This window comes from Pogona vitticeps, chromosome 3 (assembly GCF_051106095.1).
Source record: "Pogona vitticeps strain Pit_001003342236 chromosome 3, PviZW2.1, whole genome shotgun sequence".
Lineage (NCBI taxonomy): Eukaryota > Metazoa > Chordata > Lepidosauria > Squamata > Agamidae > Pogona > Pogona vitticeps.
In genome coordinates this window covers 129,111,681-129,118,106 of record NC_135785.1, presented here as the reverse complement: position 1 = coordinate 129,118,106, position 6,426 = coordinate 129,111,681, and the positions used below count along the sequence as shown (strand labels likewise).

Sequence of the window (6,426 nt, the reverse complement as noted above, 5' to 3'; positions counted from 1 at the left end):
CAGGTCTCAAATCAACCTTTAGGAATTGTTCATTGCAATTCAGTAGATAAGTTACAACAGGATCAGAATTTAGTGAACAACATGTACCAAAGTAATACAGCTGGGTTAATTGAGACAGCTGTGGGACAACCAAATTGATTGGAGCAACCAAGAATAAAGCTAGCCAAGCTAGCAGATACAAGTTGTTTGGGTAGTTGGTGGTTGTGTAGTTGAGAGCTGTTTATTTGGTTGATTGTGAAAGAAATTTATGCTGCATCGCTGGATGAAGACTTGCTACATTGCAAAGTGGAAGGTCCTGGAGGAAGACTATCTCCGTGGTGAGAGGAGAAGACTTCGTGGATGCTGGACTATTTACATTGGTAACAATCTTTGGATACTGAACCTGTAATTTACTATTGCAAACTGAAGAACTACCGTGAAAGACCAGGACTGTGTAAAGACCAAGAGAAGTTGTATCTGTACCTGTATATATGAACTTTAATGTAAATAATTCTATCTACACTACAACAGTGTCTGTTTGGTTTCATCTCTGAGCAGTTCATTTCACCATAGCGCCCCCTGGCGTAGTCTGGTAACGCCACACCTCTGTCAATTGGTTATGGGCCCAGACAGCGCACCAGACTGCATCCAGGTATAAATTTAAGAATCTATTGAAGAAACTGCTGACCAGAGAGAAAGAGCCAAGTAGTGTGGCTACAGTCTGTGGTAAAAATGGCCAACGAAATGTCTATGGCTGGACTGTGCATAAAGAAGTTGAATGGGGAGAATTATTCAACTTGGCAGCAGAAGGTTCAATTGCTATTACAAAAGGAAGCATTGTGGGTCATAGTAGAAAATCCCCCAGCAGTGCTAGATGAAGAAAAAAGAGCACTAAATTTTAAAGCACTGGCGATTATTGGGTTAACTCTAGAGGACCGTCTTCTTATCCACCTGAGAGGCCAAAACTCAGCAAAGAAGGCATGGGAGGATTTAAGGAGACTCTTCGTAAGAGATAACGTTGGAAGCCAGATACAAATTGCCAGAAAACTTTTTCGAACTAGACTGCAAGCTGGAGGGAGTATGCTTCAACATTTAGAGGCAATGAAGTCAATGCTGATGGACTTAAGAGAAAAGAACATCACATTTACAGAAATACAGGAAGCATGTATTATTCTGTCTTCATTAGATGAGTCATATGATCAGCTGGTGACCAATTTGGAAATTCTTCCTCAAGCAGAGCTGACAGTAATTAATATAACGAGCAAACTTTTGGAAGAAGAGCAAAAGAGGAAAGATAACAAACAACTCCGAGACTCCAAACTCACTAATCACCGTGATAAGCTGAAAGAAAGTGAGGAGGAGTGGACACAGCTGCAAACATTCATTCTGGAAAACGCTGTTTTTCCTGTGGCTCAAGAAAACATCTGATAAGAGATTGTAAATTTAAGAAAGTAAAAGAAAAACAAACAAGACGCAAGAGAGAAACACTAAACCTAACTGAGGAAATTTATAACTCTGAACAAGAAGAGTGGATTGTTGATTCTGGAGCAACAGCCAGCATGTGTAAGAACAAAAAGCTAATATTTAACTACCAACCTGTATTCAACCAACAAGTATGCTTAGCAGATGGTATTAGTGCTAAAATACTGGGAAGAGGTAAAGTTAAATTGCCTTATATAGCTAAACCAATAGATGTTTTACATGTTCCAAAATTGAAGCATAATTTACTTTCTGTGAGTTCATTAGCAAAGAATGGGTTTATCAGCACTTTCTATGAGGATAAATGTATAATAACTAGCAAGAACAATGAAAAATTGAATTGCTATGTTAAAAATAATTTATATAGACTAAACTGTACTAGGACTAACAATGTCTATGAGAACAAATGTATACACAAAGATTGTATTCATTTATGGCATCAAAGACTAGGACATGCAAACTACAAAACACTGAGAAAAACAATTGAAAACTCAGTAGGAGTTAATTTAAGGCAATGTAATGAATATGTAAATTGTCAAGCATGTCAATTAGCCAAGAGTAAGAAAGCTCCTATAATGAAACATAGTGATGTACAAGTGAAAAATATATTAGATTTGGTGTCAATTGATGTAATAGGACCCAAATGTGCATCATTAGGAGGAGCTAGATACATTCTCTCTATCCAAGACCAAAAGTCCAGGTTTGGATTCTGCTATCTCATGAAAGATAAAAGTACAGTACATGTAGAGTTTGAAAAATGGCTCAAATTTGTAGAGTGCAAAACAGGGAAAAAAGGTTAAGATGGTACAAACTGACAATGGAACGGAGTTTACCAATGCCAAATTTCAGGCAATATTAAGAAAAAATGGTATCACTCACAGGAGAGCCGCTCCCTATACACCTACTCAGAATGCCTTTATTGAAAGAAGGGGCCAAACTCTGCAGAACATGGCTGAGGCAATGATTAGGGGGAGTAAACTGTCTGAGAAATATTGGGGTAAAGCTATACTGTGCGCAAATTTTTATATTAATATTCTTTGGCACAGTGGAATAGACAACATACCTTACACAATTTGGACTGGGAGAAAACCAAATTTAAAATTTTTACACGTTTTTGGATCTCCTGCATGGGTTCACATCCCAAAAGAAATAAGGAGAAAGGGAGAAAAGAAAGCCAAATTAATGTATTTCCTTGGATACCAACAAAATAGGAGAGCATTTAGGTTTGGATTGCCAAATACCAACAAACTCGTAATAAGTAGCAGTGCTTCATTTAACGAGCACAGTAACTGGGACAAAATATGTAAACCCCCAGAAACAATAATTAAATTGCCTGAAAGGAATAAAAATAGTGAGGATAGTGGAGATGATAGTGATTCTCAAACAGAGCAGGAAATAAAAAGAGAAGTAGAACCTGTGGAAATGCAATCTGATACAGAAATTCCATCCAACTCAGAAGAGGGAAACTCTCGAGGAGGACAGGGAATTACCTAGGAGGTCTAGCAGAGAGAGAAAAAACTCCAGACAGGTACAAGCCTGAGACCTTTTACTGTCTCAGTGTAGCTGAGCCAGAGACATATGATGATATATGCAATATGCCTGAGAAGGAACAAATAAAATGGAAAGAGGCAATGGAGAAAGAGTTAAATTCATTAAAACAACTAAAAGTTTATGAGGAGCTGAAACTGCCTGAAAAATCAAAAGTAATTGGATCCAGATGGGTATTTAAAAGGAAGGTGGATGCCAATGGTAATATGAGGTATAGAGCAAGGCTAGTGGCAAAAGGGTATGCTCAAACATCAAACGACTATGATCAAGTTTTTGCACCGGCTCTAAAACCAGAGACATTGAGATTTGTTTTAACCTATGCAGCCAAACATAATCTCATGACCAGGCATGTTGACATAGAAACAGCCTATTTATATGCTGACCTGAAACACACAATTTATATGGAAATACCACCAGGCATTGAAAATGAAGGTAAATGCTGGATATTGAAGAAAAGCTTATATGGTCTGAGGCAAAGTGGCCATGAATGGAACCAACATTTAACCAAAACTTTAAAAGATAATGGTTTTGTGCAAGGAAAGGCAGACCCTTGTTTATTCATAAATGAGAAAACACAAGCTATAATATTAGTATTTGTTGACGATTTAGCCATATTTACCAAAGATAAGAAAGAAGCTGAAGAAACAATTCAAATGTTAAAGAGACACTACAAATTAAGAGATTTAGGAGAAATAAGTAACTACTTAGGAGTAGAAATAGAAAGAAGTGAGAGAGGATTTAAAATAGCTCAAAAGAGCAAAATATTAAAACTCCTAAAACAATACAAGATGGAAGATTGTAAAGGTGCAGCAACTCCTATGAACATTGAGTTTGACAAAGAACATATTAATGGTCCAGAATGTGATATTGAAATATATAGATCACTGATAGGCAGCTTACTATATTTGAGTAGATGGTCAAGGCCAGATATATCTATAGCTGTGAACTTATTATCAAGGAATGTGAGCAAACCGAATGAAAGGCACTGGCAATCAGCAAAAAGAGTACTAAGGTATTTAAAGGAGGCACAAAATAAAAAGCTAAATTTAGAACCAGAGGGAGAACTTTCTATTACTGCTTATGCCGATGCTAATTATGGGAGTGATTTAATAACCAGAAGATCAACATCAGGCGTGACAGTGCATTTGGGAGGAAGTTTGGTAAGCTGGAAGACAGCTAGACAAAAATTTATATCATTGTCTTCTGCTGAATCTGAATATGCAGCATTATCTGAATTATGTACAGATTTAATTTTCTATAAACAATTGGCACAAGATCTGGGAGTATATATAAAATCACAAATTAAAGTGTTTGAAGATAATCAAGCGGTCATACAAATGGCAAACTCACCAAATGTAAGGAGCAGATCAAAACACACGGATATCAGGTACCAAAATGTTAAGCAAAGTATAGAAAATGGGTTAATAGAACTAGTATACTGTGGAACAGAAAATAATAAAGCTGATTGTTTGACTAAAGTATTGGGGCCAACTAAACACGACAAAGCTTGTGAAATGTTGGGAATGCTATAATATATATATGAATGTAAAAAGAACTCTGTATATGCTAGAAGCAATGTACAATGTAAGTAAATATGTAACAGAATTGCTCTAAACAATTGGAGGAGATTGACAGGTCTCAAATCAACCTTTAGGAATTGTTCATTGCAATTCAGTAGATAAGTTACAACAGGATCAGAATTTAGTGAACAACATGTACCAAAGTAATACAGCTGGGTTAATTGAGACAGCTGTGGGACAACCAAATTGATTGGAGCAACCAAGAATAAAGCTAGCCAAGCTAGCAGATACAAGTTGTTTGGGTAGTTGGTGGTTGTGTAGTTGAGAGCTGTTTATTTGGTTGATTGTGAAAGAAATTTATGCTGCATCGCTGGATGAAGACTTGCTACATTGCAAAGTGGAAGGTCCTGGAGGAAGACTATCTCCGTGGTGAGAGGAGAAGACTTCGTGGATGCTGGACTATTTACATTGGTAACAATCTTTGGATACTGAACCTGTAATTTACTATTGCAAACTGAAGAACTACCGTGAAAGACCAGGACTGTGTAAAGACCAAGAGAAGTTGTATTTGTACCTGTATATATGAACTTTAATGTAAATAATTCTACCTACACTACAACAGTGTCTGTTTGGTTTCATCTCTGAGCAGTTCATTTCACCATAGCGCCCCCTGGTGTAGTCTGGTAACGCTGCACCTCTGTCAGATTCCATAGTTGCCCCATACACTGGGTTGATTCTCCTTCTGTTCCCTTTTTTTCCTTTTGACACTTCTTGCTTTTCTCTCTCTCCCCACAATAATGGCTTGGGAGGAGACTGGTGTCTCCTTTGTCAACAATGATGATATCAAACATGCCTAGAAGAAAAACAAAATGTATTCACCCCAGTTAACCATTGGTTGTCAGTATTCACTATTTCCATATCTTTTATATGCGTTGGAAAACAAAATGGAACAGTTGGTTGCCAAAAAAAGTGTTATTCTTTAAATGATATTATTAGTGCCATTTGTAGTAAACAATTTTTTCATGCTGTAAAATTAAAAGTACATTATACCCTCTGTAATGATTTTAATTCTTCAAGGTATGAAACCCTGACAGGGGAACTAAATGCTAGCATTTCTGTAGATGTATCTGGGAGAGGAAATGAAACACCAAAATGATTAATACCTTCCTTGTCTCCTTTCTCACAACATTTTAGGCTCCTTAATCAAGCTTTATTTATGTCAAAAAGGACAGAAACTGAAGAAGAGGTAGAAAGCAAAGAAGATGAAATCTTATGAATTTTCTTAACAATATGCTCATCATGACTTCTACCTCTTCTATGTTTCAGGTCCTACCATCCCTGATAATTGTTGAAATGAAGGCTGGAGTCTAAAACATGGTGAGCAAGTCATAAGGCTGCCATTGGCCAAATGTAGGTAGGACAAGTATGCAAAGTGTTCAGTAATATGCTAACATTTCAGAGATTGGGAATATTACTTTTTGGCATATTGGCTGGGGGGATTCTGGGAGTTGTAGTCAAACAGCAACATTTTGTCCAAAGGAAAGATCAGTGGAAGATGTTGAAGAGGTGCTTTCTTCCAGAGTGATGCCCAAAGTGTGTCTTGGGCAGGGGGAGAAAGTGAAGTAGTTGTTCTAGATCTCAGTACCAAGCCCATAAATGAGCAGTGTGGCTTTCTTCAGGAGAATATTCTAGTTGAAAATGCAGACAGGCAGTTTGGAGGTGTTTCCTGGATTCATCTCTGACCCTGGATGTCCAGGTTTCAGAGGTGGCCAGGAGTGCTTTGCACAGTTAAAACTAGTGTGCCAGCTGCGTCCATTTCTTGAGACGTCTGATCTGGCCACAGTGATCAGTCACATCTCAGTTGGATTACTATAATGCACTCTTTGTGGGGCTGTGTTTA

The 6,426-nt window shown here is 37.5% G+C and overlaps 1 long non-coding RNA gene across 1 annotated transcript in view; it reads right to left on the bottom strand.

Moving 5' to 3' along the window:
* Window positions 1–958: 958 nt before the first annotated feature.
* The window catches only part of LOC144588252 (uncharacterized), a 34,963-nt gene continuing 29,495 nt past the window's right edge, over window positions 959–6,426 (bottom strand). Inside the window, exon 3 of the long non-coding RNA XR_013543706.1 lies at window positions 959–5,379. This is a non-coding gene — a long non-coding RNA (uncharacterized LOC144588252). The remainder of the gene's footprint in view (window positions 5,380–6,426) is intronic.